Below are 9,933 nucleotides of genomic sequence, written 5' to 3'. Positions count from 1 at the left end.
ATTGTACAGCACATGCATTAATCCACTCCTTTTCATGCATAGCCTGTTCTTGCAGGGGTGAGTTGTCGGATTGGCTTGGGGTCCGCGGTGGCACCAATGGAGAGTGGTAGATTGAGGCAGCGTGGGCCAGCCCAGGTACTCGCATTCACAACGTGGGGTGTATCTGTGATTCTTCTGTAATGCCGGGTGATGCCTGTGCGACACACAACCTAATTCAACAGATTCCTGCGGCAGGTGTGTTCACCCACTGGATTATCATACCGGTGCGTGGCCTCGAGCATAACGTGTTCTTGCAGGAGCTATGCCCTGCAAGTTCAGAGAGTTGTGGTATCGCCAGCGGTAACAGGTGGCCCCAACAAAGTGTGGGAGTTGTTGGCAGTGTGTGCCAGGTACTCAAGACCAGCTTACAGGATGTGAGCTGCCTCTGTAAGGCAGGTCACACCTGATACCATAACATGCCTCCACAGGTTTCTGCAGCAGGTGTAGTCGCCCATTTGGTTATCTTACCGGTGCATGCAATGTTGTGAATTGACGTGATTCACGGATGCTGGTTTGAGGGCCCCTCTTTTTGAGGCGAAGGACTGGGCACTTTTCTTTTAGGTGCCCGGCCGTCTTTCTTGTCCCAGTCCGAGCCTGACTGCTATATGACAGCTTTTACGCACTCTCGTGGTCATGCAGGAAGCTGATCAGCAGGCAAACCTTCCCTCCAGCATCCCACCAGAAAATGGAGGCTGGCTCCATCCCTGGATCTATACCGCAAGGGATGCAGGCCATTCTAGTATACATCACATTTCCTTCACTGTTGACAACTTTCTGCGCCGTCTAGCGGTGAAATTCGATCAGCATGACTAACTCCCCTCACCCTCTCTGGTTGTAGACGACTTTTTCTGCAAGGGAAATCACCTTCAGTAAAAATGTTTATGGGTGAAATGAGCTCAGCAGGTGTTCTACTTTTCAACATTGTTTTTTTTTTATCCGATTCTGTAGTATTGTGGCAAGTTTTAGATGCAGAATCATTAGCATATGCAGAACAAAATCGAATCTGAAAACTATTATTGGTAGTCTTAAGGAGAGTTTGAATGTAATGATAGCAGTGACAGCATGGAAGCCAATATACATAAATGCAATTGGCCTGGGTTTCTGGTATAGGCCGTGTTGAGGTACAGAACGACAGTGCCTTCTTAGCGCAGTAGGCAGCGCGTCAGTCTCATAATCTGAAGGTCGTGAGTTCGAGCCTCACAGAGGGCATTTACTTTTGACTATTCATTAGAATTAACTGCTTCGGGCCTTTTCAACCTTTACTTTTAAATATTATTCTCCTTCGGCTGTTGTGCAGATCCATGAAATCACTGCACATTCTCACTCCAATTCATCCATTCATAAATCAAGTCATCCATTAATAAATCACATTAATTGCAGTAACAGTGGCCTGGTTTTCGATTAATCTCAAAGGAACGCGGGATTACCAGCTCATGTCATTCAAAGTGCAGGAGAAAGATAGTTTGTGCTCGTGTGTAAAAAAGCATGTGATCCAGGCAACGTATGGTGCCGCACTCAAACCAATATATATGGATCCGGGGTAATCTCATCACGGATTACGTTGAAGGTTGACAGGAGATTCAAAAAATGAATTCCCAAAATCACACAGGTCTGCCATTTTCTTGATATCCACTCCTGTCAATAAGAATGGTCCAGTGCCTTTGAAAGCCTACCGGTTAGTTATCAAGGCAACCTATAGATTCAAGAAAGCATCCCATTTTGGGTCCGAGAACAAGACAACTGCAGTTGCTTCATCTGAGCTGTACATTGAAACACAACACAAAAACCAAAGTCTAGCATCATCTACTCTCGGGGCATTATGTACTAATGTGCTTTAAATGGGCGGGTACTTGCCAGCCCAGAGTAGCGGCATGTCTTTTATCGGAAAGACTATGGTGTTCCTTACGAGTTTGCCGGTAAGCCGCCAACAGCAAACACAGCTTACTGCTTCCACCGCCCGATATCCCGATATTACCGGGATATTGCAGCTGGCGCAGTCACGGTAAGTGCCCATTGAGAACCACTGAATCACTGGCACCGCTGTTAACGGTGCCAGTGATACAGTGAATTCACTGCCGGCAGGGGCCTGAAAATGAGAAACAGTTCAAATGTTTTTGCCTTGAAAACAGGCAAAGACTTGGATAACTCTCTGCAACTTAATTTTGGGCTTTGAGCTACAAAATAACTAATGTCCCCTCATTACTATTCACTGACGATTACAAAGAGATGTTAAGTGTTCAAATACCACGGTGGTCGCTCTTTTCTGCCTGAGCGGGGTTGTTTACCTTGCTTGTCACACAGCCATCCTCAGATCACCGACGAGATATGAGAGAAGAGAGGCACTGCATTTTATTGCCGGCCCATACAAACCCAGAGATTTCTTGCTCTTCCCCAGGTACTCGGAGAAGAGCATGAAAACCCAGAGACCCTGGGACAATCCCCAAGGTTTGATAGGTCTCGGTGGGGCACATAACACGCCAAATGGGATTGTGGATGCTTGGGAGTTCGGAAGGGCAAGGACAGTGTCCTGTGAAACCATTTTGTGAAGTTGTCCACCCTAACAACGAGGGTTTTGCCATTCGACCAACAGCACACGGCAAATAGGTGCCCATGTCCCACCTCGTTTTGGGCTGCTGCATCAGATGCAGCCTGGAGCGGTGAGGGACATGGACACCAGACAGTGTTGCATGCTCTGACTTCAGCTCCAGTCCTGCGCGCATTTACTAGTCTGAACTTCTGAAAGAAGTCAGGTCATTTCTTTCCGGGGTCAGAGTGTACGACTCCAGAAAGAAATGATTTGACTAATTTCTGAAATCGGACTAGTGAATGCGCTCAGGGACTTAAGAAAGTAAAGTTCTAGCTGCAGCGCACACGCCGTTGTTTATCAAATGGCGCGGCGGAAACGATTGCATGTCAGTTTAGTCTGGATTTTCCAAGCTGTGTTTGGGGGACATGTTGCAGGACTTTTTTGTGGCTCGCTCCCCCACTCTTGCAATGCTGTATACTCCCCTGGGGTCAGGAGTGGCAGGGAGCGGTGTGTGGGGGTCATCTCCAAAGAATAAATGACACACCTGAAAGTTATTTGCATGGCCAGTCACTGACAGATTCCGACCTGCATTCCAGAACACCTAATTTTCCAGAAGCGCTCCTCTGAATTTGAAATGTGCAAGTCCCCAGTTTGAAACCAGATAAGAGTGCCCAATGGGTTAATGGACTGACTTCAGACCTCTCTGTATAACCTGCAGGCCACACATCCAGTTCTGGTGAGACTCCGATGCATGTTTGCTTGATAGGCTGGGAACTTTAGTCATCTCGCCTGGTCTCGAGAAGTTGCCCTGTTTGATTCGCAGCACAGAAAACTTATCAGCACTGACATTAAGCTTCACATATTTTCCTCATGTCAGTCGGGTGCAGAGAGACACGTTTGTATGCTGTGGGTTACCGAGGTAAGAGTGCACAAAACATAGGCACAATTGATAGTGGGCTTGCAGGCACTTGGAGGGGCACTAGGCGTTGGGTGACCATGCATGGCTCCACTTGTAACACACTTTTCAAAACTGTCCATCAGCCACCAAAATGCAACCTCCCCCCAAACAAAAGTTGAGAGTTGCTCAAACCCTGTATTTATACCTCAGGGGATTCAGGGCACTGTAGTTTGCATCTCATTTCCTTCACTGCTGTCAGGGGCGGACTGCCCTATCGGACGTTCTGCCACCGGCAGAATGCAATTCGGACTCGGGATGGCCTGGGGCCAGTTTTACAAGCCACCCTGGGGCCAGTTTGGAATATAACATTATTTTTACGATTGAGTAACTTAAGTTACTTTAGGCAAGGTAATGTTACATATTGCTCTGAGTTACTCGCCGCCGCACAGCTGATGGAATGCAGAAGGCATCCATCAAAGAAGGTTAACACTTAGTAAGTGTTAACTTTGCTTTGATGAATGCACACAATAGCTGAGGCTGTGATGGGCAGTGTGTGTCCCCAGCCATCTGCCGGTGTGGTGCCAGGTTAAACACCAAATTGTAACAAATTGTCCTGGGGGTTGGGAGGGAGAGAGCTGAGAGCTCGCCTTCTGATATGGGCGGTTCCTGTCCTGTGTTGTGTGCATGTTTGTTTTGGGTTAGGGTGGTGCGCGGGGTGACCTGCCTAGTGTATAGTCCTCCTCGCTGTGAGCGTCGGGGCAGCGACCAGGCAACTGCCAGGGGCCTGCTGCTGCAATGTGGCTTGGGCTGGCTTGGCAGTCAATCACGTGAGCGGACCGCATGTGCATGGTGTATTGTGCTGCTGGGTCTGGGTGCGGTCGGTCACTCACCACGACAGCCCCCCGCACATTTGGTAAACAAGGAAGGAATTTTTGACATGGAGTAGCAGCCTGCAGGCCTCTGGCCCTCTGGCTATTGCAAAGCAAAGCACATGCAACTTGCAAGTGTAACAACAGCGACAAGGCCTCTATCCGGAGCTACAGCAGGCCAACAGAAGGCTCCGCCTAGCTCAACCCAGCTCTGCAACCCAGCCGAGGTGGACAGCAGAAGACATTATTTGTGCATGCACGTGGGCCGACGTGATCACAAATAGTAAGTAAAGATAAAAACATAAAATAAAGGGGCCAGTGCCCGGCCAGGTCATCTACCCTTTATAGCTTTTTTTACTCTGGAGGACTGGACTGGGCTTGTAGACCGTCTGCAAGCCCAGTACTCGAGGCCCATCCACTCCATGCAAAGACCCCTGCTGTTAAGCAACTTAAATTAACTAGTGATTGCCCTGAAGCTGCTGCCGTCTGAAACCTCTTTAAAATGAATAGAAAGGACCCGGCTACTTCTTGAAAAGGATAGATGTGCTGAAGGTCAAAAGGAGAAAGAAAGCAGAGCAGCCATCCATGCCATAGACCCGTTGAAGCATTGCTTCATTTAGAAGTCACTGTAGGCATGCCGCTAAGAGCACACCGTTTATTTTGCAGTTTTGCTTGCTTTGTACTTTTATTCTCTTGTTACTAGTATTCCTAGTGCTACCAGTAAATCTAAAAATATATGTATTTGTTAAAAATGAACCTTTATTAAGTTAACTGAATGAACAAGAAAATAATTCCCAGCACCAGATAGCAGAGTGTGTATAACTGAAATGACATACCCAGCGGGTAAACTGCCCAATGTACACATACTTCAATGGAACATGACATCATGAAAACATCCTTTTTGACAGAGTGAAATGTCCCAGTAACAATCTATATATCTTAAAGAAATATGTGCCCTAAGATCCCATTCCCTTATCTTTTACATTTCTAACAGTGAATACGCTAAAGTGTACGCATGGCAGAGTTCAATGATTTGTTTGATCTAACACAACTGTCTGTTCCATTCTGTATAGTTCAGGAAATCATGCTCCGAGTTTAGTTTCTTTTTCAAACAATTAAGTTCCATTGTGCGGCTGGCCCTGCCCATTTCTGTAACTCTCTCTCTGTAGGATCGTGCAGTACATGGAAGTGCGTGTAAACGGACTACATGCCTCCACACATTCTGCGTGTTTTATGTTCATTTAAATCGGCCGAGACGAGGTCCATGACTGCAGAGATGTTTTGGAGAGACTAACCCACCCTGTGCTGGTATCAATTTGCGACGCACATACACACTGCGTATGCATACAAATATTTTTTTTATTTCTAAACTCCCCTTTTACCTGCAGTGATCTTCTTTATGGTTGGTGCAGGTCAGCAACACAGCACGCTCCACCTGATGACTGATATCTTGAAATATGCACCAAAAGTAGTTGCTTTATGTCACTAATCAAATTTTTTCAACATCGCTTTCATGGACAACGAGCAGATGAGGCATTCCAGCAATTATTAATCTGCTGATGCATCAGGTCCGGTTCTCTGGGGAGAGTACCTTGTGGTTAGCCTGGGGCAGGTAGACAGATTGGAGAATGGTGGTTCAATGTGTATGCTTCTGATGAAAAAATAAGTTGAATTAGTGCTTGGAAATGCAGGGCAAAAGATTAGATCTGTTCAGTTTTAGGTCTCTTGAAACGTGGCTCGTTCATTCAACGTCGAGCACACTCCACACAGTTTTGACCTAGCACAGCCAGTTTGATGCACCCTTCTTCCACCACTACTGCTGTAAGGGCCAGCCGTGTGCTGGAGGATCTGAGAGTTGATGGCAATGGGAACTTTGCAGGCATAGAGTCCCTGTCTATTGCCGCTCAGCATGTGAGTGCGCTTTACGTGGAAATGCCCCAGAAACTGCAGGCACATGCAGTTCACTGCAAATTTTGCTCAGTCCTGTGAACGAGACTGTAAATATGGAGCCAGAAAGTGCATTAATGTATTATCCTAATTATGTGCCTTTTTTAAGTGGACTCGCTTAACAGAGCAAAGCACAGAAGCATCATTGAGACACAAAGTTTACATATTTACTCTGCTGCTCTTATGATGCAGCTATCTGTGTGCCAGCAACAGAGCTTCACCAACCAAAAAGCACCTGTTTAAAAGAAAAACCCTCTTCAAGGTTCATGAATTCCCACCTGAATTCCTTTATGCGCTACAGAGTGCCTTGACCAATGGATAGATGAATGGATGGATGGACGGCATAGGTTGGTGTATATAGTAATGGATCCATGGATGGATGGATGGGCAGGAGGAAGTTGGGCCAGCTGGAATTTTGTGACAATGAATCTCCATATCAGTGTTTATTGCACAACTTATTTTGTTGCATGTGTTAAATCACTGAAAGTACAGTGTGTTTATATAGATTTTTCAGGTTGCCATTATCTCACCTTCTGGGACGTATAGCTTACTATTCAGGATGTGAAAATTAAAGCCACAAAATATTCTTTTGGCTTAACATGTTGCTATACGGATTTACATGTTGTCATGTGGCTCGATTATGCCATTTCTGTTTTTTGTAAGTAAACTCTATAAGACATTATTACTGAAGGCCTTGAAATCCAAACTATTTGTACCCAGTCAAGCTTGGAAGGTATGTGATCAAATTTGAAGAGTGGCGCTTAGCGTTCAGCCAAAGTTTGTGATCCTCCTAGTCCATTCCACCCACCCCCCTCCAACAGCTGTTTGGCCATCCCACTCCCTCCTTTTTGGATGCAGCCAGAGTACCACTAGTTTCGTATTTCCACTTCCACCACTGCACACATCACAGTCCCCAGAATTGTACAGCACATGCATTAATCCACTCCTTTTCATGCATAGCCTGTTCTTGCAGGGGTGAGTTGTCGGATTGGCTTGGGGTCCGCGGTGGCACCAATGGAGAGTGGTAGATTGAGGCAGCGTGGGCCAGCCCAGGTACTCGCATTCACAACGTGGGGTGTATCTGTGATTCTTCTGTAATGCCGGGTGATGCCTGTGCGACACACAACCTAATTCAACAGATTCCTGCGGCAGGTGTGTTCACCCACTGGATTATCATACCGGTGCGTGGCCTCAAGCATAACGTGTTCTTGCAGGAGCTATGCCCTGCAAGTTCAGAGAGTTGTGGTATCGCCAGCGGTAACAGGTGGCCCCAACAAAGTGTGGGAGTTGTTGGCAGTGTGTGCCAGGTACTCAAGACCAGCTTACAGGATGTGAGCTGCCTCTGTAAGGCAGGTCACACCTGATACCATAACATGCCTCCACAGGTTTCTGCAGCAGGTGTAGTCGCCCATTTGGTTATCTTACCGGTGCATGCAATGTTGTGAATTGACGTGATTCACGGATGCTGGTTTGAGGGCCCCTCTTTTTGAGGCGAAGGACTGGGCACTTTTCTTTTAGGTGCCCGGCCGTCTTTCTTGTCCCAGTCCGAGCCTGACTGCTATATGACAGCTTTTACGCACTCTCGTGGTCATGCAGGAAGCTGATCAGCAGGCAAACCTTCCCTCCAGCATCCCACCAGAAAATGGAGGCTGGCTCCATCCCTGGATCTATACCGCAAGGGATGCAGGCCATTCTAGTATACATCACATTTCCTTCACTGTTGACAACTTTCTGCGCCGTCTAGCGGTGAAATTCGATCAGCATGACTAACTCCCCTCACCCTCTCTGGTTGTAGACGACTTTTTCTGCAAGGGAAATCACCTTCAGTAAAAATGTTTATGGGTGAAATGAGCTCAGCAGGTGTTCTACTTTTCAACATTGTTTTTTTTTTATCCGATTCTGTAGTATTGTGGCAAGTTTTAGATGCAGAATCATTAGCATATGCAGAACAAAATCGAATCTGAAAACTATTATTGGTAGTCTTAAGGAGAGTTTGAATGTAATGATAGCAGTGACAGCATGGAAGCCAATATACATAAATGCAATTGGCCTGGGTTTCTGGTATAAGCCGTGTTGAGGTATAGGACGACAGTGCCTTCTTAGCGCAGTAGGCAGCGCGTCAGTCTCATAATCTGAAGGTCGTGAGTTCGAGCCTCACAGAGGGCATTTACTTTTGACTATTCATTAGAATTAACTGCTTCGGGCCTTTTCAACCTTTACTTTTAAATATTATTCTCCTTCGGCTGTTGTGCAGATCCATGAAATCACTGCACATTCTCACTCCAATTCATCCATTCGTAAATCAAGTCATCCATTAATAAATCACATTAATTGCAGTAACAGTGGCCTGGTTTTCGATTAATCTCAAAGGAACGCGGGATTACCAGCTCATGTCATTCAAAGTGCAGGAGAAAGATAGTTTGTGCTCGTGTGTAAAAAAGCATGTGATCCAGGCAACGTATGGTGCCGCACTCAAACCAATATATATGGATCCGGGGGAATCTCATCACGGATTACGTTGAAGGTTGACAGGAGATTTCAAAAAATGAATTCCCAAAATCACACAGGTCTGCCATTTTCTTGATATCCACTCCTGTCAATAAGAATGGTCCAGTGCCTTTGAAAGCCTACCGGTTAGTTATCAAGGCAACCTATAGATTCAAGAAAGCATCCCATTTTGGGTCCGAGAACAAGACAACTGCAGTTGCTTCATCTGAGCTGTACATTGAAACACAACACAAAAACCAAAGTCTAGCATCATCTACTCTCGGGGCATTATGTACTAATGTGCTTTAAATGGGCGGGTACTTGCCAGCCCAGAGTAGCGGCATGTCTTTTATCGGAAAGACTATGGTGTTCCTTACGAGTTTGCCGGTAAGCCGCCAACAGCAAACACAGCTTACTGCTTCCACCGCCCGATATCCCGATATTACCGGGATATTGCAGCTGGCGCAGTCACGGTAAGTGCCCATTGAGAACCACTGAATCACTGGCACCGCTGTTAACGGTGCCAGTGATACAGTGAATTCACTGCCGGCAGGGGCCTGAAAATGAGAAACAGTTCAAATGTTTTTGCCTTGAAAACAGGCAAAGACTTGGATAACTCTCTGCAACTTAATTTTGGGCTTTGAGCTACAAAATAACTAATGTCCCCTCATTACTATTCACTGACGATTACAAAGAGATGTTAAGTGTTCAAATACCACGGTGGTCGCTCTTTTCTGCCTGAGCGGGGTTGTTTACCTTGCTTGTCACACAGCCATCCTCAGATCACCGACGAGATATGAGAGAAGAGAGGCACTGCATTTTATTGCCGGCCCATACAAACCCAGAGATTTCTTGCTCTTCCCCAGGTACTCGGAGAAGAGCATGAAAACCCAGAGACCCTGGGACAATCCCCAAGGTTTGATAGGTCTCGGTGGGGCACATAACACGCCAAATGGGATTGTGGATGCTTGGGAGTTCGGAAGGGCAAGGACAGTGTCCTGTGAAACCATTTTGTGAAGTTGTCCACCCTAACAACGAGGGTTTTGCCATTCGACCAACAGCACACGGCAAATAGGTGCCCATGTCCCACCTCGTTTTGGGCTGCTGCATCAGATGCAGCCTGGAGCGGTGAGGGACATGGACACCAGACAGTGTTGCATGCTCTG

At 46.6% G+C, this 9,933-nt stretch overlaps 2 non-coding genes across 2 annotated transcripts; both read left to right on the top strand.

The window, feature by feature from the left end:
• Positions 1–1,175: 1,175 nt before the first annotated feature.
• Positions 1,176–1,248, top strand: TRNAM-CAU (transfer RNA methionine (anticodon CAU)). Its single transcript has one exon. It is a non-coding gene; the product is annotated as a tRNA-Met (tRNA).
• Positions 1,249–8,373: 7,125 nt separating this feature from the next.
• TRNAM-CAU (transfer RNA methionine (anticodon CAU)) lies at positions 8,374–8,446 on the top strand. Its single transcript has one exon. It is a non-coding gene; the product is annotated as a tRNA-Met (tRNA).
• The last annotated feature ends 1,487 nt before the right edge of the window (positions 8,447–9,933 follow it).

This window comes from Ambystoma mexicanum, assembly GCF_040938575.1.
Source record: "Ambystoma mexicanum isolate Mex_15411 chromosome 12 unlocalized genomic scaffold, UKY_AmexF1_1 Mex_chr12_unloc.2, whole genome shotgun sequence".
NCBI lineage: Eukaryota > Metazoa > Chordata > Amphibia > Caudata > Ambystomatidae > Ambystoma > Ambystoma mexicanum.
Note: the sequence above shows the minus strand (reverse complement) of the source record. Positions and strands in the feature narration are given on the sequence as shown.